This window comes from Pelobates fuscus, chromosome 11 (assembly GCF_036172605.1).
Source record: "Pelobates fuscus isolate aPelFus1 chromosome 11, aPelFus1.pri, whole genome shotgun sequence".
Taxonomy (NCBI): Eukaryota; Metazoa; Chordata; class Amphibia; order Anura; family Pelobatidae; genus Pelobates; species Pelobates fuscus.
The window spans coordinates 71,640,073-71,665,953 of record NC_086327.1 but is presented as its reverse complement, the minus strand read 5'-3'; the positions used below and the strand labels follow the sequence as shown (position 1 = coordinate 71,665,953).

Below are 25,881 nucleotides of genomic sequence, written 5' to 3'. Positions count from 1 at the left end.
CCGTTTTTTTATGTGGTCGGTCGGGTGCTGTTCTACACACAGTCAGGAAGATCTAAGTATTACATATAAGAAAGGGCTTTAAAGACCTTCGCCATTGACCTTTGCACATATAATGGAAAGGGTCAAATGTTAAGCCTGCCCTATCGTTTATTTACGTTTCATGTTAAGTTCTGCATTGCGCTTGAGTCTCGGTTTATACCGTAGGTTGCGGTTGTCTGCTGTGTGCTAAGCATATGCATTTTTAAAAAAAAATAAACTATATTTAGATGCGGTTCTGATTTTAACATTATTAAACAGCAAAGGTGTCACTAATATGGTTAAAACGTCTTCTTTGTAACTTGACTATCGGACTCTTATGTTTAGAACTGACACTACAGTGTTTACAACCATTTTCCATTTGTCTCCTTTTGTTTACCTATAATATCTGTTTTAGAACAGGAGAAAGGAATCCTTTTTGAAGAAGATTGTAATTTGGTTTGTGCCATGAGTACAACACAATGCAGTTCTATGACAGGTAGGTTTACCCATTGTTGGGGTGGGGGTGGGGGTGTGTGCGTGCTTTTAACCCCTTAAGTACCAAACTTATGGAATAAAAGGGGATCATGACATGTCACACATATCTTGTGTCCTTAAGGGGTTAAATATATTTGTATTTATTATTATTAATTTTCGTGTGTGCACGTGCGCACCACACACTGATGTCTATGGAAGATCCCACAAAACAATGGAAACCTCCATAGACCTCACTAAGCTTTAACTGCGAATATAAGCATGCTTCCGACAGCCGTTGTGAGAGGGAGGCTGATGGATTTGACAGAACTTGCCAGTTGTATTCACCACATGCATTTTAGGTGGTAGACTGAATTGGAATTTCAATAAAACTCCAAAACCGTCAATATTAGAGTTTCAGAAAGATTAGATCATTTTCAAATACATAATTTTTGTTGGGTGGCAGAGCCAGTTTTTTTTTGTGAGGGTCACGTCGTTCTACAATTATTTATAGGAACACTCTGGACCCCTAAAGTACTTTTAGCTATTTGAAATGCTTTCTGTGTGCCATCACAGTTTTTTTTTTTTTTTTCAATAGAAATTGGCATTGTTAAAAATAAACCTTGTTATAGTCTTCTTGATTTCATGCAGACCAACAGCAGCATGCTGCTTTTTTTTTAAACTTTATTTTACTTCATTTTACTTTCTCCTGGGTTACTTATATGTGGCGAGCATAACTTTATGAATTGTATAGACTATTACGCTCACTACATGTATTTTTAGTACCCATTTATCTCATTGTTTTTAATTTATATTCCAATAAATATTGTCTTGTGGATATTTCTGTAGTCCTGTATCCTTTCACTAGGAGGATATTCTGTAGCCACAAGTGGCACCCTTGAGCCTTTTCTAGGGACCCTGGGACTGCTCTTGGTCATGTGAGTGGAATTGCACCTTTATTCCCTTTTTTGTGTATAATAGTTTCACAGGCTTAGTTAACCTTGCGTTGTGCAGGACTACAAGCCCAAAAGGAGGTACAATGTATGTTAAAAATCTAGGAAACTTGGTTGTCCTGCCATAAGAGATGCACTCTTGAACAGAGTGTGCAAGTTTACAGTAATTTTGCATTATAGTAAACAAGAGTGGTTGTGACATGAACATTACAGTAATAAATGCCAACAAACTTGAAGTGGTGATTAGAACTCAGTCTTGCAATACTTGTTGACCGTTGTGAATCCTTCCCTATCGCGGGAGCGTATCAGTGAAAGAGTCCCATTTTTCTCTAGCTATTTGCCAGAATAAGCAGCTTTTTAGTGAGTTTTCTAGTGGCTCTTTTCATTTTGCTTGTTAGGGCTATTTGGCTTACCAGCTCTTCTCGGGGATGGGCTGTGGTAGATAACCAGTTACGTGCTAATAGCGTGAGTGCAGCCACTATAACATGGTATATTAAATATTCCTTGGGGTGAGAGTCTAGGTTTGGGAGAATCAGAAGGAGACAACATTCTGGGGTATTGGGTAGTTGTACTTCTGTTCAGCTGAGAATGATATTGAGCACTTGTTCCCAGTATTGGGCTAGTACCAGTCATTGCCACCAGATGTGGAGCATGGTACCCCAATTAGATTTACAGCGCCAGCACACATCTGAATATGCAGGTTATATTTTAGCCAATTTTCCAGGAACCATGTACCATCTGTAGAGGATTTTCCTCAGAATTTCACTGTGGGCTGCATTTAAAGTGTTGCCACTAAATGCAGTAAATGCTTTGACACACTATGCCCTTACGATTGGGCGGCCAATCTCGGCCTCCCAAGCTCGGAGACAAGAATGGTGGGATGGAGAGATTCGCCCAGTGTTTACCCATTGTGGGGCTTTTGGTCTAGTAAGAGCTGCAGTTATATTACTTAAAGGATCACTATAGTGTCATGAAAACAAAGCGGGTCCCCCTCCGTGGCGCTGAAGGGGTTAAAACTCCTTAATCCAGCGCCGGGCTCCCTCGGTGCTGGTGACGTCTCCTCCCCCGTCCGGCGTCAGCGGAGCCGAATGCGCATGCGCGGCAAGTGTCTCAATGCTTTCCTGTGGACGCTCTGCGCGATGGAGGCATAATATGCCTCCAGCGTCGCAGATGCACCTCTAGTGGATGTCCGGAAGACAACCACTAGAGGCTGGCTTAACCCCAAATGTAAACATAGCAGTTTCTCTGAAACTGCTATGTTTGCATCTGAAGGGTTAAAACCTGAGGGACCTGGCACCCAGACCCCTTCATTGAACTGAAGTGGTGTGGGTGACTATAGTGTCCCTTTAAAAGCGCAGCCTGATAATATTGTCTGATATTTGGTAGTCCCATACCGCCTGCGTTAAGTTGTGCGGTTAAAAGAGAGCTACACTTGGACGCCTCCCATTCCAGACGAACCTATCGACACTTTTTTTGTAAGGTGGGGAATAACATTTAGGTACCTTCAGTGGTAGGGTAGGAAGAGGTACCGTAGTTTGGGCAAAATGGACATTTTTATAGTAATTATTCTCCCAGTCCAAGATAAGAATTTACCCTTCCATGTTGACAGTAGCATTGTGAATGATTTTAATAAGGCTACTCTGACAAACTCCCCTTTTCCTGTGAGTTTGCCACGAGTTTTTGGAGGGGCCGTTTGCCAGCCTCCTACCATGTGACTATGGCCCCTGCACTAGACCTGGCTAATATACCGTATATACTCGAGTATAAGCCGACCCGAATATAAGCCGAGGCCCCTAATTTTATCCCAAAAAACTGGGAAAACTTATTGACTCAAGTATAAGACTAGGGTGGGAAATGCAGCAGCTACTGGTAAATTTCTAAATAAAATTAGATCCTAAAAAAAATATATTAATTGAATATTTATTTACAGTGTGTGTATAATGAATGCAGTGTGTGCGTATGTGTGTGTGTATGAGTGCAGTGTGTGTGTATGAGTGCAGTGTGTGTATGAGTGCAGTGTGTGTATGAGTGCAGTGTGTGTGTGCATGAATGCAGTGTGTGTGTGTGTATGAATGCAGTGTGTGAATGCAGTGTGTGCAGGGCCGGTGCAAGGATATTTGCCGCCGTAGGCAAAAAATTTTTTGCCGCCCCCTCCCCCCCCCATATGTCCTGACTTCCCCTCCTCCTCCCTCAGTGGTCCTTACCTCCCCACCCCCGTGTTCCTTCACCCCCCCCCCCCCCCCAGTGGTTCTGACTCACCCCTCCCCTAGTGGTCCTTACCCTTCCCTCCCCTAGTGGTCCTTACTTCCCCCTCCCCTCCCATAGTGGTCCTTATCCCACCCCCTCCCTCTCATAGTGGTCCTTATCCCCCTTCTCCCTCCCATAGTGTTCCTTATCCCCCCCCCCCCCATCCCTCCCATAGTGGTCCATATACCCCCCTCCCTCCCATAGTGGTCCTTATACCCCCCCTCCCTCCCATAGTGGTCCTTATACCCCCCCTCCCTCCCATAGTGGTCCTTAACCCACCCCCTCCCTCCCATAGTGGTCCTTATACCCCCCCCTCCCATAGTGGTCCTTATACCCCCCCCCTCCCATAGTGGTCCTTATACCCCCCCCCTCCCATAGTGGTCCTTATACCCCCCCCCCTCCCATAGTGGTCCTTATACCCCCCCCTCCCTCCCATAGTGGTCCTTATACCCCCCCCTCCCTCCCATAGTGGTCCTTATACCCCCCCTCCCTCCCATAGTGGTCCTTAACCCACCCCCTCCCTCCCATAGTGGTCCTTATACCCCCCCCCCCTCCCATAGTGGTCCTTATACCCCCTTTTTTTTGTTATTATTATTTTTTTTTTATTATTATTATTATTTCTTATTTTATTTATATATTTTTTTTTTCGTCCCCCCTCCCTGCTTAATATATGGCAGGGAGGGGGGCTCTCCTTCCCTGGTGGTCCAGTGGCAGTTCAGTGGGGGGAGAGGGGGGCTGGCAGAGCTGTAACTTACCTGTTCTGCAGCTCCTGTCAGCTCTCTCCTCCTCTGCGCTGTCCGTTCTGCTCTTCTGTCAGCTCCCAGTGTAAATCTCGCGAGAGCCGCGGCTCTCGCGAGATTTACACTGGGAGCTGACCGAGGTGCTGACCGGACGGCGCAGAGGAGGAGAGAGCTGACAGGAGCTGCAGAACAGGTAAGTTACAGCTCTGCCAGCCCCCCTCTCCCCCAGTCTGTATTATGGCAATGCAAATTGCCATAATACAGACCTTGACTCGAGTATAAGCCGAGTTGGGGTTTTTCAGCCCAAAAAATGGGCTGAAAAACTCGGCTTATACTCGAGTATATACGGTACTTGAAAAGGCTCAGTTCATGTGAAGTATGTACTTTTGTACTCCAGACAGAGAGACCGACCGTTAGCACTAATTCTCTGGAACTGTTTTGGGCATGGGTCCATGTGCACAGTTGGTCAAGGATAAGACTTCCAGGAATTTCCTGAACCCCTGCTCTGATCTGGGTGATTTTTGGATATGTTGTTAAACCAGACCAGGGCTATCAGTGGATGTAATTTATGGGGATATAATGTGTTTTGGGGTACTTATGAGACTTTTTATAAAATTAGTTTTTTTTTTGCCTGGAGATAGTTGAGTTACATAATGTACTTTACTCAATTATCTCCCATGCAGAGGGGAGGGATTGTGTGCTGTGTGTGGGAGTGTCGTACATTTAATTACTGTTCTGATTGGTTTGTAAGCTTTGTGTCCATGTGGGCGTATACCTTGCTTGGGGACTTGCACTGACCCCTTAAGGACACATGTCATGATTCCCTTTTATTCCAGAAGTTTGGTCCTTAAGGCGTTAAAGGCCAGCTGTGGCTTCCATTAAACGCACTTGTTTTACCCTTCATGAAGTCTAGGCTCATGTTTGGGGGATTGGAGAACTACATTCACTCTGGGGATTGTTATATTCACTATACTCCCCTGAGTATAATCACTAAGATCTTGTAAGAGCTGTTTATATTATATTATATTATATTATATTATATTATATATATATATTATCCTGTATTTGTGGGAGTGGTTACCTGGCTTAAATAACCAGCCGGCCCTAACTTCGATTACATAACCAGCCGTCCCTAACCAGCTCGATTGCACTGTCTTGGAGGATCCCTCCCTTCCGGTTCTGGTCAGACCTGTACTTCTGCGGCCGGTGCTGCACGACTCTTCCGACCTCCCGGTCTTTTTCGTGCTCTCCCCGGCAAGCCTGGTAAAAGCAGTTTCACACTCCCTGCAAGCTACAGAATCACTGCGGCAGGTGCTGCACAGCTTCCCGGACCTCACAGTCCCCTCCTGAACTCTCAGAGGACGCTGCCAAGGGTCTCCTCCCTCCACCCAGAACGGCTCCAGGGGCTCGTTAAGCCTGTCAAGGTAACTGCCTTCGCGGCCACTTAGTGCTACCCCACAGGCGGCTGATTGCTGCTCAGTTCGCTGCTACTTTAGCTTGACTGGGCTCTCACTCACAAAAAGCTTAGCCATCGTTCTTAAAGCAACCACACGTTGGCACTATATTCCTCATATTTCAAGCATCACTGAACACATATTTCATTCTTACAATCTTGTTCTGTTTCAGTCACTATATACATGCTGCAGGTCGCTATTCGTGCTCTGCTGAAGACTGGATAATTCCTTTGAGTTGTTTTCCTTCTCCCCATTAACACTTTTGTTTGATTATACTGCAGGAGCTTACTTACTTGACCTCATTCAGGGTCAGGTGCATTACACACAAATTCTATGCACCTGCCATAACTTTACGTCAATTTGCGTTAAAACTGCGGTTACTCAAGTTTAGAACTCTTAATAGTCATAGTGTTGTATAATACATGGGGTCTAACTGCTAGGCTTCATTTGGGATTACGTATATGTATAAAAAACCTCTGTACATGTTAGTTGTTGATTATGCCGGTAGCAGCTATGGTCATAGTATGGCTCACATTTTGTTTTTCAGATACTTCAACCCTCTCTCTCCCCCCCCCCTAAAATGGCATAAAATTATCTATTACGGTCGCTCTCACACTACTTGTTTCTACCAGGTATTCAGGGAAGTTGTGTTCATGGTTATGTTCCCTTTCTCTGCTACTGCCAGGAAGGCAGAGTTGTATCGTCTATTGTCAGCTCAGCCAGGCACCCCAGGACAGAGTTCCTGCGCACACGGGAACATTGCAGAAATCTCGTCCTTGGTGACGTCCATGCACTTGGTCAACCAGAGACTAGAGAAATTGTGAAACCCTCACTGCGGGTGCCCCTCCTACTGCTTGCTCCCCACCCAGGGTCACAGGGTAACGTCACTCTAACTATTCTGCCCACAGCCACCTCCACACACATTATCACACCTGGTGCAGGCTGCTCTGCATAAAGACATTCTAGACGGGAAAGACGTTAGCCTTGTGTCTCTGCTTATCGCTTCCCAAGACATAGTTGAGAACAAAGCTTTCTGCTACGGTGACATTTCGGTCGTTCTCAAAGCCAGATATCCGAGGTTAACCAAACTTTCCATCCCGGAGTTCGTATTGGCTTTCGGTCTTTTTAGGGGTGTAATTTTAATACGGTGGTCATGCATTCTATGACTAGCATAGATCTTTTTCAGCTAGAGCGGCGGCAGCACTGGCCCAGTTCAACCTTCGTTGGGGCTGGAGCCAGTTAGATACCAAACTATTCTGTCGCCACTTTCCTGGGCTCAGACCTCAGTCTTGCTCCATTTGTGCTTCAATTTCACACTCCACCAATCTGTGTCCCAGTGAAGCTGACTCTCCTACCTGGTAGCTCCAAACCCAAACAACGAGGTCTGAAAGATAAATAGGGCAGACCTATTGTGTTCCTCGGTAAGGCACAGATATGTAATAATTACAACGCTGGCAGTTGCGTCTTCAGCGCTTGCCGTCTGTTGCATGTCTGTTCCTTGTGCTTCCGAACTCACGCTAGGTCCATGTGCCCAAATAGGTTGTTCCCCAAAAAATGGCGCACGTAGATTAATATTGACAACCTGGCTTTCCACCTAAAAAAAAAAACAAAAAACACCCCTCACCTTATTTGGTGGAGTTCCTGATCACGGGGCTTTCACATCGGTATAATCACACTGCCCCCAGGATCACTGGAATTTCACAACCTGCAATTAGCACTTTTTGAACCCAACACCATAGATCAGCTCTTGCAACAGGAAATCACACAGGGTTGCTTGCTAGGTCCATTTTCCAATCCCCTGTTTAAAAACTTGCGCATCAATCCAATTGGCATTGCTGCTAGCAGATTAACCGGTAAAAATAGATTGATCATTGACCTCTCCGCTCCACGTTCTTCTGTCATTCCCAGCATTAACGCTCTAATTCCTTCATTTGAATTTTCTCCATTACACTTCAGTAGATAACGCCATTCTGTGGATGGGCAGGGCAGCATGGCTTAGTAAGGACGACATGAAACATGTGTTCAAACTACTTCCCATTGTTCCATCACTATGGCATCTACATGGAGTGAAATGGAGAGGTTATTACTACTTTGCTACCAGGTTGACCTTTGGGGCCGAAAGCAGCCCGATGCTCTTTGATGTCTTTGCGGACACACCCTATGTTGGCTCCTCCTCAATATTGTCAAATGTCTGGTTGTGATCCATTACCTGGATGACTTATTGACAATTGAGGACAAGTCGTTGGTTTTGCAAAGCCTGATCAAGGCACAGGCTTTGTTTTCCTGCCTAGGGGTTCCACTTTCACAAGACACCGTGGGACCTACCACTTGCCTGGTATTCCTGGGTATACAGTTAAACACAGTCCTCTTAGAGGCTAGCCTCCCTGCGGACAAGCTCCTGAGAATCAAAAATGACGTGCATGAATTAATGAGCGTCGGAGCTTGTTCACGAAAAGACTTGCAATCTTTATTGGGCCCTCTTAACTTTGCCATGCGGGTTATCCCTCAGGGTCGATAATTTATTTCAGGCTATTGTGCCTCCTACCTGGTGCCCCGGATAGCCACATCATGAATACCCTAGATTTAAACTCCAGAGCCGATTTACTCATGTGGCAACATTTCCTAGACAATTGGAATGGCAGTTCTATGTTTGTTCCCCCATTGTCCGATAAACCACTGGTGATTTGGAGCGATGCGGCTGCACACAGGCTTCGCTGCCATTTTTTGTGACAGATGGTTAACCCCTTAAGGACCAAACTTCTGGAATAAAAGGGAATCATGACGTGTCACACACGTCATGTGTCCTTAAGGGGTTAAGGGACTTTTGGCCTGCGGAGGCCATTAACTTACCAGCATTTCAGGAGACATCCGCTCTCTTTGAAATCTATCCTATCATGGCAGCCGCATTTTCTCGGATAATGTGGCGGCTTGTGATATTATCAACAAAGGCCGCTCCTCATCACTCATTATCATGAAGCTGATTAGATGTTTGACGTCGTTGGCGGCCACAAAACAATTCTTCCTGGTGTGCAGGCTTTCTTCAACCTTCACCAAACAGCCCGGTCTCTTCCTTGCAGCACTCCAGCATTCTCAGACCTGATTCTGGACTAGGACACATATTGGAGCACAGAAGGTGGCTGGCTCGGGCTGCACTGTCTCATAACACGCAAAATATTTACGGCAGTGTTATGAGACACTGTTCACTAGATTCTAGACATTTACACTGTTCACTAGATTCACTACTACTTATCTGATTCAGACTTTATACTTCGTTCATACGATGGTGGCGTTCGTTACCCTTTCCCTTAAACTTTCATACAATGCCGTAAAACTATATCTGGCAGGTTTACAGCACAAATACTTACCGTATATACTCGAGTATAAGCCGACCCGAATATAAGCCGAGGCCCCTAATTTTACCCAAAAAAACTGGGAAAACATATTGACTCGAGTATAAGACTAGGGTGGGAAATGCAGCAGCTACTGGTAAATCTCTAAATAAAATTAGATCCTAAAAAAAATATATTAATTGGATATTTATTTACAGTGTGTGTGTGTGTATGAATGCAGTGTTTGAGTGTGTGATGCAGAGCCTTGGTGGGGGTGGGCATTTTTATTATTTTTTTATTTTTATTTTAATATGAATAGTTTTTTGTTATATTTTTTTATTTTAATTTTTTTATTTTAATTTTTATTATTATTAATATTTTTATTTTTTTCGTCCCCCCTCCCTGCTTGATACATGGCAGGGAGGGGGCTCTCCTTCCCTGGTGGTCCATTGGCATTGGCAATTCAGTGGTTGGAGGGGGGCTGTCAGGGAGCACTTACCTCTCCTGCAGCTCCTGTCAGCTCCCTTCTCCTCCGCGCCGGTCCGTTCAGCTCCTGTGCCAGCTCACAGTGTAAGTCTCGCGAGAGCCGCACTATGACCCCGCGGCTCTCGCGAGACTTACACTGGGAGCTGACCGAGGTGCTGAACGGACGGCGCAGAGGAGGAGGGAGCTGAGCTGCAGGAGAGGTAAGTAACCACTCTGCAGCCCCCAGTCTGTATTATGGCAATGTAAATTGCCATAATACAGACTATTGACTCGCGTATAAGCCGAGTTGGGGTTTTTCAGCACAAAAAATGTGCTGGAAAAACTCGGCTTATACTCGAGTATATACGGTAGTCAGACTTTCACAGCTTGTTCATGCAATACACCTTTACTACCCTTACACGAGCAACCCCTAACTACAACCAAATTTATGCTGTTCATTAGGACCCTATTCCTGAAATTAGGTTCACATAATCAAAAAAACTAGAGAGATGGAAATCCTCTGTATATGTTGAATATATCCCACAACCAGAATTAGAAGTAAGGCAAGCATTTAAAAGTTTGGTATCATAATATGTTGTATAAATGCAATTAAGTGTGTATTTTTGTTGAAACCTTTTGCCCTCTTTATTTATACAGGCTTATCCGAACGTTGGTTTTGGCACGACAATTAATTTAATTCTCTGCCTTTGTCCTTGACTACAAATATATATTTACTATTTCACCGTGCCTTGGTGCAAACCCAAGTTGATATTTGTAGAATAGACAAAATTGTGCACTTGTAGGATTTTATTAAAGACACGGAGGCTCATATTATGCATAACTCTTCCTTTTATTTCCTCAGCAGCAAAGATAGAGGAATATAAATATTATCAAAAATGAAAGAAAAAACTGTACAGTTACAACAGCCAGCCTATCACATAATAGAGGAAGTAGCTATATAAGTCCTGTGTCTCCCACAATCCCCCTCTTTCTTTGCTGCTTCCTCAGACAGCTAAGTATTTTACTTGAGCTCTCCTACTCATTGCATTTTTGTTTTGTGATGTTTACTTGTGGTTCATGTTTTTGATTTATACTTATTACTATTATTATTGGATTTATTCGCTGTTGATATATTTTTCTGTTACCTACATCGTTGGTGTATTTGGGGGTTCCCCTGGGACTTTGCCCGCCGCCATGGGCTGTTTTTCCCCTCCCTCCCGTCCCTGTTTCTCTGCTCGCTTCTCAGCGATATTACTCTGCCGCGGCGGTCCTTCCCCTGCGACCGCGGCTGAGTGTGCTCGTTCCCCTCTCGCGGGCTGCCCGCGCGGGTAGGTGCACGCGCCCCTTCCCCCGCCGGGAGCCGGTCCGCGAGCGCACTCTGACACGTGCGGCTTCCATTTTGGGCGTTCACTCGCATCACCCTGTTCTGCCGTGCGGTCGGTCCCTGTTCTTCTCCGGGTTCCCCTGCTACACCAACGATCAGGTTTTAGCTTGTATTCTGTTCTGCTGGGTTAATCAACCCATTTCTGGTTTCCTTTTAGGCTTATATTAGTGCCTGTTTTTCTCTAAGTGCCTCATTATGCAGGATAGTAAGGATGGGCCTACTGACCCCTCTGGGGATTTCCCAATAGTTAACCCTGAGGGTGCTATGGCCTCTCAGGAGTTCCAGGCCTTATTAGAGGCCACTATGGCTTCCTCCCTTCAAAAGGCTATTGCCTCCGCTATGGGGGCTGTTTCATCCTCCTTTACTCAGTCACTTCATTCTGTGTTTTTGCCTTCCATGGCTACCCCTACCCCCCTGGGTGTGGGGTCCCCTTCCCCTGCCCAAACTGTGCCGGGTGCCCGTAAGGCGAAGGCAAAATCTCGGCATATCGGCTCCCACTCCTCGATGCAGGCTTTGCCTGCCATGACTGACACACCTCTGGCGGTCGCAGTTAGCACGCATCCCACGCGCACAAGAGCCCCTGGCTGGGCTAAAAAGGCTAGATTGTGGAAACGGGCTAGAGCCCTGGATGATGGGTCGGATACCGACCGGAGTGTGGAAGATGATTCCGATATTATGGAGTATGACTCCTATGTTGAGGGCGAGTCAGGCGAGGATCAACCCCCTACGGGTGTAACCCCTTCTGGGTCCTCTGCCAATCCCGAGGGAAAGTGCCAGGCCCCGCTGGGGATGATAATAAAGGGCTTTTAGACCCACAGGGTAACCCCCTGTTTGACCCAGACGACCTACGTCACCCGCGGTCTGCTGAATGGGTCCCTCCGGACCATATCGCCCAATATGTGGCTAAGCGAATACGCACACCTCTGTCCAAGGAAGGCCGCAATAAATTGCGCGCCGAATGCCCACGACCTTCCCTCCCTGGCGCTGCCTGTAAGACCCCAGACGTTGACCCTCAAATTGCCCAATTTTTAAATAAGTCTGGGTGGAAACCTAAAAAGGGTCTTGATCACTCCCTGAAAGGGTGCCAAGACAAGATCCTAGATACGCTGGGCCCCCTGTCAAAGCTGTACGAGCTTCTTGACGCCGCTCGTACTGGTGACTCTGTTTTGGATGTCGATGTGGCCATCGGGTGGGTCCAGCGGGCTATCTGCCTTATAGGGAATGCTAACACGGCCATGTCTTCCGAGAGACGCAAGGCAATTCTCTTAAAAATAGACCCTAAACTGGCCGCTATGACCGTAGCTGAACCTGATTCAGCCGATGAGGGGATGTTGTTCGGCACATCCTTCGTGAAGGACATGGGATCTTATGTCAAAACATTTACGGCGATCGATAAGGTGCAGGCAAATAGGAAGCGCGTATTCGCGCCCAAGGTTTTCGGAGGGGCCGGGCGTAGCAGGAACCGTCCACCCGGCCGTGGTTTCCGAGGCTCGTTCCGTGCCACCAGAGGTTCCTTTTTCCCCTCCCGAGGGTTCCAAGATTCGAAAACGCCTCCCTTCTTTCCGGCAAAAGGGAGATCGTGGGGCTCCAGATACCCCCGTGGTGGGTCTTCGGGCAGACGCCCTTATGGTGAGTACCCTTTCTTCCCCTCTAGATCAGGTTCGGGTGGCGGGGAGGCTGGCTTTTTTCTACCTAAGGTGGGCAGCTATAACCTCAGATGCTTGGGTTCTGCAATGCGTACAGGGTTATCAACTGGAGTTTGTTTCCCTGCCTGTTCAAACGTATGCCCCCAGGGAATTGTCTCTCCCACAGGAGCAGGACGCGATGATCTCCGCAGAAGTCGAGGAGATGTTCTCGAAAGGCGCAATCGAAGAATTGCCGTTCGCCACTCCAGGCTTTACGAGCAATCTCTTCCTAGTGCCCAAGAAAGGGAGCGGAGTCCGCCCAGTGATAAATCTTCGCCCTCTCAACGCCTTCCTACGCTACCAACACTTTCAGATGGAAGGCATTCATTGTCTCAGAGACCTTCTGAGACAGTTGGATTGGATGGCCAAGTTGGACCTGAAGGACGCGTACTTCACGGTTCCAATAGCAGTAGAGTCCAGGGACTACTTACACTTCACCTGGCACGGACGGCGTTGGCGTTTTACATGCCTGCCGTTCGGTCTCTCCTCGGCCCCTTGGTGTTTCACCAAGGTGATGAAGCCGGTGGTGTCGTACCTCCGTACCCGAGGGGTTCGACTGATTATTTACCTGGACGACATCCTGATCATGTCCCAATCGTTGGAATGCCTGAGACTGCATTTGGACTGGACAGTCAACCTTTTACAGAACCTAGGTTTTCTGATCAACTGGGACAAGTCGGTCCTGACCCCCGCCCAGTCTATGGAGTTTTTGGGGTTCCAGGTGGACTCCATTCGGCAATTCCTGTACTTGCCGGAATCCAAGATGAAAGCCATCCAGAAGGAGCTTCGTCGAGCTCTTCGTGCTTCGGACTTATCGGTTCGACAGTTGGCAAGGATCATCGGTCTACTGGCCTCCTCCATTCAGGCGATATTCCCAGGCCCTTTGCATTACAGGGCCCTCCAGCGGCTCAAGGGGTCACACCTACGTTCGGGTCACTCCTACGAATCTCGGATATGTTTGGACGAGGAATCCAGAGACGAGCTGGTATGGTGGCTAGCACACATGGAAGCCTGGAACGGCAGGGCGATTTTCGGTTCCATTCCGGACGTGATCATAGAATCAGATGCCAGCTTGCACGGCTGGGGTGCTCGTTGTGGCGACGTTTCCACAGGAGGCAGATGGTCCGACACAGAGAAGTCATTACACATCAACTGCCTAGAACTTCTGGCAGGAGCCTTTGCGATTCGCAGCCTTACCCCAAGTTAGACAACGTATCGGCGGTCCGGTACATAAATCACCTGGGCGGCACCAAGTCCAGGATGTTGGCTCTCTTGGCGAAGGATTTTTGGCAGTTCTGCCTTTTCAACAATGTTTCGGTGACGGCGGAACATATTCCGGGTATGGACAATTCGGGTGCGGATTGGAACTCCAGACATTTAAGAGACTCGGGAGACTGGCGCTTGCACGCCTCGGTCTTCCAAAGCCTAACCGGGTTGTGGGGGCAATTCGAGATGGACCTATTCACCTCTCGCCTGAACACTCAATTGCCGAAGTTCTACAGTTGGAGACCGGACCCGGCGGCTGTGGCGACGGATGCCTTTCTTCAGGAATGGCCGCCGGGTCGCCTGTATGCCTTTACTCCATTCAAAATGATTGCTCGCACAATCTCGAAGCTGGTTCGTCACGACTGCTGTCTGGCTCTGATCACCCCTCTGTGGAGATCCCGTCCGTGGTTCCCTCGACTGATGGAGTTGTCCATAGACTTCCCTCGTCTATTACCGAACTTTCAGGACCTCCTTCTGGATCAGGATGGGAACTCGCACAAATTGGTATTACGGCACCAGTTGCCCTTGGTAGCGTGGTTCCTTTCAGGGGACGCTGGGTTGTCCCTGACGTTCCACAGACGACTCTCTTGCTCCTCGATAACGCCTGGGCTCCGGGCACGCGATCAGCTTACCGAGCTGCATGGAAGTCTTGGTCTGGTTGGTGCATGGAACGGGCAATGGATCCCGTATCTGCCCCTCTCCATTTGATCCTGGAGTTTCTCACAGCCCTGTTCGACTCGGGCAAGGCGTACAGAACTATCAATGTTTTTCGGTCGGCCATATCTGCCGGTCACGGCGGTTTGGAAGGTTTGCCCGTCGGCAAACATCCTTTTGTATGCCGCCTTCTCAAGGGTATTCGCCTCGTCCGTCCACCTAGGTCGCGTTTTTCGGCCTTTTGGGACGTCAACATAATGTTGCGGTTCCTGTCGGCGTGGTATCCTAACCATGACTTGACCCTTAAGCAGCTATCCTCCAAGATGGTTATGCTGCTTTGCCTGATCTCTTGTAAGAGAGTCTCCGATGTCAGGGCTCTTGACTGGGGTGCCTTCGTGTTTACTCCTGAAGGCGTTACTTTCAACATATCTAGGAGGACTAAGTCGGCATCCAAATCCTTCGTATATCCTAGATTCTCGGTATGTCCGGCACTCTGTCGGGTGGATTGTTTGAAGGCCTATCTGGATGCTACGCGAACGTTGCGTCCGTCTGACCGACATCCCCTATTCATTTCCTTTAAGGCTCCTCATCGGCCGGTTTCGACACCGACGCTAGCGCGTTGGATTCGTTGGCTTTTATCCCTGGCGGGTATAGACACGTCTATCTTTACACCTCATTCTGTACGAGGTGCTATGGCCTCGAAGGCATCCACAGTTGGTTGCCGTCTGGAGGACATCATGCGCGCAGCAAACTGGTCCCGAGAATCAACCTTCAGGGATTTCTATTTCAGACCAATTGAACACATCGCATCTCAGGTGATAGCACAGCTTTGAACTTGCATAATATGAGCCTCCGTGTCTTTAATAAAATCATGACTTTACGTCATGTTACTAGTAAAATCTGGGAACTTTTTTCAATAACTGTGTTTAATTCAGTTGCATATCAAGATCTTGAGAAAGACCTGAATAGGTCGTAATGTCGATCTAGGACGACACATATATGTGTGGCGGAACCCGCCTCGCCACTGGACATGGAGGGGCCTGGCTGCCTGCCTCCTACCTGCTGACTATGGCCCCTGGAAAATTGGTACGTTTAAAGAACTATATTTTGGCATGTAATATTTTATATTACTGCTACTGGACCTTTAAGGGCCATCCGTGGACCTATTGGGACTTTTTGGGATAATGTGCCTTTAAGACTGTGGAGCATATTACAGGAAGACTGCCTTTAATATTATGTATGTATTTATGTGTTCAGTTAACCTGGGATATGTATGCAGCATTCGTCTGATTGTTCGGTAGAATCACTCCATTCATTATATTGAGTGAAACTACCGAACAACCAGACCACCCAGGAATAAGTGTGCCTCCAATTACCGTTTGCAACATTGTTGCAAACGGGTAATTAGCAATCAGTGCAGTGTGGTCTTTGTCCTCTGGGTGGCCGCCATTCGGGAAACGAACACGTGGCGGCGGCCATCTTAATCTCCCGAACAGCGGTGTTTTGCCGTCGAGTGTCTGGAACTAAAATCGGACACTCGACTAGGCAAACACCGCTGAGACCTCCAGACTTCCAGTATTTCGTGTGGAAACTACCGAACGGCCTGCCGTTTGGTAGAAAGAACCTTACGAACTAGGTGATTCATTCGAATCCTCCTTAGGCTCCATAACCCAGGCAATTCGTATGGTTTTTATTCCCTTGTCTGTGACCGACCGCAGGGCCAAAATGCATGGAACTGTTTTCGGATACTTTACCCATGCGGTCGGTCAAATCTTTGCCTGCTCATAACTCCCGAACCCCTGGTCCGATCTGGGTGATTTTTGAGTATGGGGAGGGGATGTGTGGATTGCAACCGTGATGCTATTGGATATTTTTTTGTGGGCGGTCTTATATGTGTAAGATGGAAATAAAAGCCAGGCTGGATGTGCCAGTCCAGAGTTCCTGTTTTAACCCTCAAAGTGAAATGTCGTCTCATTCTTGGGGGAGGATTTATTGTATGCTGTTCCAGTTTGACTGCTAGGAGAGTAAACCTATTCGTATGGTTCCTATTCAACGGTCTACAGCATTCATATGCTTGGGAGAATTTAAATGTTTCTCCGGTTCGGTGATTTTGGTGTCTGCTGCAGTGCTTGGAGTCCTCAGGAAGTGCTAGGAGCATCCTTCAACGGAGGTACCCAGTCGGGGTGCCAGGCGATCCGTTACAATATGTAACTGATATGTAAGTTATGATACATATATGATATGTATGATATGTAAACCTATTAAAAAGAAAAATAGGACCTACAAGTGCACCCTTATCTATCTAACCACACCAGTTTTAAATATTCAGTGCCTCTCCCGAGATTGGGTTCTGGATCTGCCCCTATCTGTGACCTAGTAAGAGTAGAGGAATCTAAAGCTGGGTCCAGAATGTGATATGGGTCCCCACAGATTAGAGTGATGCCTTTTTGAACATGATTAAGCTTAGCCAGGGTATGTTGTAAGAAACTCAGTTGACCTGAGGTGGATAAAAATATACACCTAGCAATTTGGTGAGGTAGGTTGCATGGTGTTGAATCGGATAGTGATTTAAGCCAAATGAGGGCAGTTTCACTTTCACAAAGTGTGTCTCTTGGAAAAATAGTATGTCGACCTGGGCATATCTAAGTAAAACACGATTCTTTTTTGAGGTATGTTAAGACCTCTTGCGTTATGAGAACTTTCATAAAGTGGGGTGTAAAGATCCGCTAAGGAACCAATACCAATACCTATAGTGGCGTGGGCATATACTTCAGTAACAGGCAGTGTTGTCTTGGATCTAAAGAACATGCATATTCATAACTTGTATTGCTACCGAAGAAGCTGGGTGCTGTTTTCTGGAGGCATGAAAGCTTCCGTACGGTTGACAGTCCGTGTTATTGGGGGGGTCATATGCCATAGAGTTCGGCAGCAGCTGTAAGAGGCTAAAGGACGCTGGTTTAGTACAATAGTTAGTAAACTGCTTGGTTGGGTGGTAGGTGTGAGGAACCTCCCACTGGCACCAAATAAAATATCAGGACCAGCTGGGAGCCTCAGTTCAGTTGCGGGTATTTGATGAAAAGGGGGGGTGATTGAAAAGCGGACAAAAGTAATAATACAGAAAAAAATATATACTTGATTACCCTGAAAGATGGGCATAGTGTGGAAGGGTTTTCTATGGGGTACATGGAATATGGTAAAGAACTACCTGGGTTAGAGAGGGTTGGCCAGAAACATTTGAACTATACATTCAATATATATATGTAAGTGTTCAGAAAGCATATCCCTCTTGGTGCAGCTGGCTCTCCGGATATGTTTCAAGATAATGTCTCTATGCACTGTATCAAGGAGGTGGTGGGGACATTGGAGTCTATGGACCCTGTCTAGTAGAAGGAGCTCTCCAGTAAGACCGGGAGCTAGGCATGTTAACATGCCAGAAAGAAATTCTTGCAGGACCTGCAGTTTGACTGACTCTGGGACGCCTTTCAATCCTAGGTTGTTTCAACCTGTTCTCCAGGTCTGCCTTTTGCACTACATAGACTTCCATTCTGGTTTCCAGGTACTGCACACTGTCCGCCATGGAGTTGTGTGCTTCGGGGTGTTTGCCCATTTTCTCCTACATATGAGCCAAGGTATTGAATGTTCTTACACAAGGACTCCTCCAGGCCCGTCAGTGCTTCTTGGATCTCCGTGCCGGCCGCAAGTTTTGCCAATTTTTCTTGTTAAAAAATTAGCTCTTTCGGCTCTTTTTTGTTGGTGCTTTGATTTTTGGTTTGGGACATTTGTTATAGTCGATATTCCCGTTCCCGCGTCTCGGAATTCTTACTGTAGCATCTGACCTCTGTACACACACCCTGTTTTTTTTGGGGGGGGGGAGTGCCCTTTTTTTTTCCTTCTACTTTAGGTACCGAATACTGTTTAAGTTGTACCTGTATACATTCCACTGTGGATTATTTGGTATATATTTCAATATCTGGCGCACTGTGTAGTTTTGACCACATTACACAAGGGTTTTTTGTTTATGCTGTCAAGCTGATATTTCTGAAGTCTCACGAGTACAACAGTACCTTTACATGTACAGGTTTTATGGTGTTCTGGAAATACAGGGCTTGTTAATTAAATTAGTAATTTATGTAAATATAGTAGATAAATATACACATTGATTTTTTTTTATATATATATATATATATATATATATATATATATATATATAAACATGCACAAGTCTGTCGTGATCACATGCTCTGGAGGGCCTGAAAGGAAGCAGGGGGACTGCCTGTGTCCTGAGGCAGTCACCACGTGCTGGGAACGCCGCTGATCGGCGAGCCAGGTAAGTAAATGGTGGCTGGGGAGCACAAGATCGTTAGGACATACTATGCCACCCTAACGGCGTTTAGGCTCACTGCAGCGTTGAGGGGTTAAATTAGGTTCCATATATAAATAATTGATGAGAAATCAAAGCTCCATTTCTCCTGATTAACATGATATATAAAAAGTGTGGGTGCACTTAAAGGACCACTCTAGTGCCAGGAAAGCATACTCGTTTTCCTGGCACTAGAGTGCCCTGAGGGTGCCCCCACCCTCAGGGACCCATTCCCGCCCGGCTGTGGAAAGGGGAAAAGGGTTAAAACTTACCTTTTTCCAGCGCTGGGCGGGGAGCTCTCTTCCTCCTCTCCGCCTCCGTTCCTCCCCGTCGGCTGAATGCGCACGCGCGGCAACAGCTGCGCGCGCATTCAGCCGGTCACATAGGAAAGCATTCATAATGCTTTCCTATGGACGCTTGCGTGCTCTCACTGTGATTTTCACAGTGAGAATCACGCAAGCGCCTCTAGTGGCTGTCAATGAGACAGCCACTAGAGAATTAGGGGGAAGGCTTAACTAATTGATAAACATAGCAGTTTCTCTGAAACTGCTATGTTTATAAAACAATTAGTTAACCCTAGCTGGACCTGGCACCCAGACCACTTCATTAAGCTGAAGTGGTCTGGGTGCCTAGAGTGGTCCTTTAATAGGAAAGGTAAATTATGGTTGAACAAACCTATAGCTGAAATTCTAGGTTTTAGTTTTGGTTTTGTCAGAACTTGTTTAGTTGCCTCTGTCCTTAAGAGGTTAAAGGGACACTATAGGGTCAGGAGCACAAACTTGTATTCCTCACCCTATAGTGTTAAAACCACAATCTAGCCCCTCTGCCCCCTTAAATATAGTATTATTTTACCTTTACTCCAGTCTGCTGCTGCTGGCTCTGCCCCTTATCTGCTTGCTTTGCTGCCATCATCAGAAGTAATGATCAAAGGCCAATTACAATGCTTTGCTATTGGAAAACACTAGATTGGCTGAGTTGTCAAGGATGCAGATCAGGGGCAGAGCCAGCACATGCCAAATACAGCACTGGCCAATCAGCATATCCATATAGTGACACATTGAATCGATTAATCTCTCTGAGGAAAGTTCCGTGTCTCCATGCACAGGGGGACAGGGGCTAAATGTCAGTCATACTGTGCAGCACTGTCCCAGCAAGCACCCCTAGGAGACATCTGAGGAGTGGCCAATGGAGGTATCCCTGGGCTGTAATATAAACACTGCCTTTTCATTGACGAAAAAAAATAAAATAATAAGCTGTAGTTGTTCTGTGACTATATTGTCCCTTTAAGCCCAGTTTCTACCATACAAGAGAATGTTCCCTTAGTTTTGTATGTGTTTTTGTTTTAAATTATTTTTATTGTGCAAGGAATGACATACAAGCTTGAGATGCTATGACGGCAGTAACAAGCATAATATGAACATACATCGAAATATAGTGTCATGGCATATGAGTAAATTGCACATTTTTATGGGTATAATTAGCAGGCTGAGCGAGTACAAGCTTAAAGAATAGTAAGGCAGAGCATAAAACATGGTATATGCTAGGTAGGAGTTAAGTAAAAAAGAAAAACATAGAAGATATTCATAGTATAACATGCTAGTAATAAAACAGGTGATAAAATGCCACTGGGTACTTGTCACTAAAGAGATTTAGGTGATTAGGAATATGGGAATCCCTGTATTATGTATAAAACCATTTGGCAGGTGGTTGCCTACGCAGAGGCTAATAATTCAAACGGGTGCATGACAGTATAAGGCATGTGTTTGTCTGCGCAGAGGCCTGTAAATCAAAGCGGGTGCATATCTGTATATCGCAAGCTTGCATACATTTTTTAAGTTTACATGTATCTGGCGCAGTAAATAGTTTAGGATTATAAATGGTAATGCGCAGTTATGTTATGCGAGGTTATGCTAAAACCATGTCTAATGTCATGTGAGTCTTTTCAGTGCAGGCAATTTATCTTATCGCTTTTACTTGTATGTAGTGCAGGTATTGGTCGCAGCAGAGTTATGCGAGTGTTAGGCCCTATATATGTTATTCTTGTTGCCTTAGTATCGGTTGCCAACTTTACGTTGTTGTGTGGCTTATGATAATGTATAGATCTGGATACATCCTCGTGTGGTTGAGAGCATCTAGTCGTGAGTGTGTGTCGTGTGGTTACTGTTAGCAGTTTGTGGATATAGTAAAGGTGTGCCGCGTGTTGTGTATCGATCAAATGTATGCTATAGTTACTTATGCAATATATGGATAGGGATATAGTATTAACTGAATTATGTTAAAGGACATATGCAAAGAAAAACAGTAGCATGTTTAGCTCTAGCAAAACTGATTCAAGATTTAGAACTTAAGTCACTTCGCCGGAGGGGGCATAACGGTGTGGTGAAATTGTCCAGTGTGGACTTGTCGTCCCCCATGGTGGTATTTCTTCAGGCTTTCCCTTGGTATGGCCTCACCATAGTTAGTGCAAGTGTGCACATGATGAGTCAGCTGTGCCCCTCTGGGTCTCCCCGGTTCCCCCGGTTGTGACAGGCCCTCCCACTTTCTCTCCCCCCCGCCCCCTCCCATGGCATGCTTCCGTTTCTTTTGGGGAGTACTACCTCGCTGTGGGCACTCAGAGACCGGTGCTGTCCGGTGGGGTCCCCGTCTTCTGCACCTCCCCAGCCTCAGCAGGGCCTCCCTGGAGCTCTGGCCCAGTCTTGCCTCTCCCGCCTCCGGCCACTTACATGACGCCACTGGGCTCGCAGAATTGGGGGCATTTTCTTCCGGACCCCCACCTAATCCGGAAATCAGGGCCGGCTCCTTATTGACCTGTCTGCCGCCCAGGAGGATCCAGTTGTGGGTCCAGCCATCCCGGGGGTCGTGGTGCCCCAGCGTGGGTCTCTGCTGCGTGTAATAGGGTCCACCCGTGTTTCTGTGCGGGTGTGGTTTGTCTGTCTGCCACTTTAGCTCTGTACATAGGGGCGCCGTGTTCCGGGTGCGCTTCCACCTCCAGCTTCTGAAGTTCCGACTTTTGGGCCGGGATCACCCCCCCGGTTGTATGTGTTTTTGTTATGGTCTCATATATATTAAAAAAAAGTCTTTCTTTCAATAGCCTATATTTATAGCTAATACAGCATTACGTGTGCATAAAATCAACTTGGTGTCCACATATTTTAATGTTTCAAAGTTAAATCTATCCATCCATCCAACTCCTAAATGGAAGTGAATTGAGCAGTGATGTTGCAGAGGCATGATCTATACAACAAAACTGCTTAAAGGGACACTATAGTCACCTGAACAACTTTAGCTTAATGAAGCAGTTTTGGTGTAAAGAACATGCCCCTGCAGTCTCACCGCTCAATCCTCTGCTATTTAGGAGTTAAATCCCTTTGTTTATGAACCCTAGTCACACCTGCATGTGACTTGCACAGCCTTCCGTAAACACTTCCTGTAAAGAGAGCCTTATTTAGGCTTTCTTTATTGCAAGTTCTGTTTAATTAAGATTTTCTTATCCCCTGCTATGTTAATAGCTTGCTAGACCCTGCAAAAGCCTCCGGTATGTGATTAAAGTTCAATTTAGAGATTGAGATACAATTATTTAAGGTAAATTACATCTGTTTTTTTCATGCAGGCTCTGTCAATCATAGCCAGGGGAGGTGTGGCTAGGGCTGCATAAGCAGAAACAAAGTGATTTAAAGCGGCACTGTCATGCCGAACTTACCTTTCCTCAATCTCTTCCTCTTCTCCCCCTCTCTCAGGATCTGTTCTTCTTTTCTTCCTGTCTTCTTTAGTTTTCTTTAAAACCATAAGACAAAGTAGGGACTCTTTGTCTTATGGGATTCCTCCGCTTGACCAGCTCTGACCAGCGGAGGAGCAAAGTGTGCTTCATTTCCGCTGGTCAGAGCAATTTTCCCATGATCCCTAGCTTTCCTCCCTGTTCCCACAATGCTTCCTGTCAGTATTGCCGATCGTCCTGTCACTTAGACAGAACGCCGGCAAAACTGCCGAATTGCATCCTAACAGAATGAGCACTGTTTCTCCATTGGTGTTGGGATGCAATTCGGTACTTTGTTCGTATCGGAATTTCATTCTAATGAATGAAACTCCGATCCTATTCATTGCCGCGGCTGCATCTTGCAGCCGCTTAGTAGATAACTCCCTAATTCCCACGGTATCAGGGAGCTATCTACTAAAAGGCTGAAATACCTGAATTGGTCTTTCAGCCAACTTTACTAATACTAAGTAAAGATTACTTAGTATTAGTAAATAATATGCCCCTACTCGCTATACCGCGAGTAGGGGCATGTCTAGTAAGCAGTGAGCAGCCTGTGGCCCTACTGTCTTCCCTCCTGGCCCCCACCCCTGCGCGGTGGGTGGGGGCCCTAATAAAACAATAAGGGGGGGGACCTACTGTCCTCCCCCCCGGCCCCCACCCCTGCGCGGTGGGTGGGGCCCTAATAAAACAATAAGAGGGGGGACCTACTGTCCTCCCCCCTGGCCCCCACCCCTGAGCGGTGGGTGGGGGCCCTAATAAAACAATAAGGGGGGGGGGACCTACTGTCCGGCCCCCACCCCTGCGCGGTGGGTGGGGGCCCTAATAAAACAATTAGGGGGGGGACCTATTGTCCTTCCCCCCCTGGCCCCCACCCCTGCGCGGTGGGTGGGGGCCCTAATAAAAACAATAAGGGGGGGGGGACCTATTGTCCTTCCCCCCCCTGGCCCCCACCCCTGAGCGGTGGGTGGGGGCCCTAATAAAACAATAAGGGGGGGGGACCTATTGTCCTTCCCCCCCCTGGCCCCCACCCCTGAGCGGTGGGTGGGGGCCCTAATAAAACAATAAGGGGGGGGACCTATTGTCCTTCCCCCCCCTGGCCCCCACCCCTGAGCGGTGGGTGGGGGCCCTAATAAAACAATAAGGGGGGGGACCTATTGTCCTTCCCCCCCTGGCCCCCACCCCTGCGCGGTGGGTGGGGGCCCTAATAAAAACAATAAGGGGGGGGGACCTATTGTCCTTCCCCCCCCTGGCCCCCACCCCTGAGCGGTGGGTGGGGGCCCTAATAAAACAATAAGGGGGGGGACCTATTGTCCTTCCCCCCCCTGGCCCCCACCCCTGCGCGGTGGGTGGGGGCCCTAATAAAAACAATAAGGGGGGGGACCTACTGTCCTCCCCCCCCTAGCCCCCACCCCTGCGCGGTGGGTGGGGGCCCTAAATGAACCCCCCCCCATCAAGGTGACTAGGGGTCCCAAACCCCTAGTCACACCCCACCCAAAACATTCTATCCCCTACCTACCCCCCTCACCCTAAAAATAGTGAGGGGGGAATAAAATAACTAACCTGTAAAAAAAAAAAAATTAAACTTGCCATTTGACGTCTTTTTTTTTCTAAATTCTTCTTACTTCAGCCCCCCAAAAGGCCAAATAAAAATCCATAAACCCGTCGCACTTTAAAAAAAAAAAAAAAAAAACAACAACCGAGCGCAAACAAAAATTAATCCATCTTCACCCATGGAGGGCACGCCGCGTACTGAGCTCCGCAGGGCGGGTCACGGCTTATAAAGCCTTGCCCCGCCCTGCAATTAGGCTTAGAACACAATGATTGGTTGGTTTAAGCCAATCAGAGTGCTCTGTGTCATTTTACACAGCGTGGGGAAATTCCAAAGAACTTTCCCACGCTTGTAAAATGACACAGAGCACTGTGATTGGATGGATTTCAAACCATCCAATCACAGTGCTCTGTGTCATTTTACACAGCGTGGGAAAGTTCTTTTGAATTTTCCCACGCTGTGTAAAATGACACAGAGCACTCTGATTGGCTTAAACCAACCAATCATTGTGTTCTAAGCCTAATTGCAGGGCGGGGCAAGGCTTTATAAGCCTTGACCCGCCCTGCGGAGCTCAGTACGCGGCGTGCCCTCCATGGGTGAAGATGGATAAATTTTTTTTGCGCTCGTTTTTTTGTTTGTTTTTTTTTAAAGTGCGACGGGTTTATGGATTTTTATTTGGCCTTTTGGGGGGCTGAAGTAAGAAGAATTTAGAAAAAAGAAGACGTCAAATGGTAAGTTTAATTTTTTTTTTTTTTTACAGGTTAGTTATTTTATTCCCCCCTCACTATTTTTAGGGTGAGGGGGGTAGGTAGGGGATAGAATGTTTTAGGTGGGGGGTGACTAGGGGCTTGGGACCCCTAGTCACCTTGATGGGGGGGGGTCATTTAGGGCCCCCACCCACCGCGCAAGGGTGGGGGCCGGGGGGGAGGACAGTAGGTCCCCCCCCTTATTGTTTTATTAGGGCCCCCACCCACCGCGCAGGGGTGGGGGCAAGGGGGGGAGGACAGTAGGTCCCCCCCCTTATTGTTTTATTAGGGCCCCCACCCACTGCTCAGGGGTGGGGGCCAGGGGGGGAGGACAGTAGGGCCCCCCCCCCTTATTGTTTTATTAGGGCCCCCACCCACCGCGCAGGGGTGGGGGCCGGGGGGGAGGACAATAGGTCCCCCCCCCCCTTATTGTTTTATTAGGGCCCCCACCCACCGCGCAGGGGGGGAGGACAATAGGTCCCCCCCCTTATTGTTTTATTAGGGCCCCCACCCACCGCTCAAGGGTGGGGGCCGGGGGGGGGGGACAGTAGGTCCCCCCCTTATTACCATTTTTTTTTTTTTACAGTGAGCAGCCACAGGCTGCTCACTGTTTAGTGGACATGCCCCTACTCGCGGTATAGCGAGTAGGGGTATTGAAGAGATTTTAATCTCCCTTGTGCTATTATGGGGGTCATATTGACCCCCATAGAGTGAGGGGGGGGACATGGGGGGCTTAGGAAGTGGCGAGGAGCACTGCTCCCTGCCGCTTCTATAGTTACATATTACAAGGAGGGAGCTGCACGCCG

At 47.4% G+C, this 25,881-nt stretch overlaps 1 protein-coding gene across 1 annotated transcript in view; it reads left to right on the top strand.

Moving 5' to 3' along the window:
• The first annotated feature begins 436 nt into the window (after nucleotides 1-436).
• Nucleotides 437-25,881, top strand: part of LOC134576710 (zinc finger protein 628-like) — a 39,473-nt gene continuing 14,028 nt past the window's right edge. The window contains exon 1 of the mRNA XM_063435425.1: nucleotides 437-514. The gene's annotated coding sequence lies outside the window, so the exon portion shown is untranslated. The remainder of the gene's footprint in view (nucleotides 515-25,881) is intronic.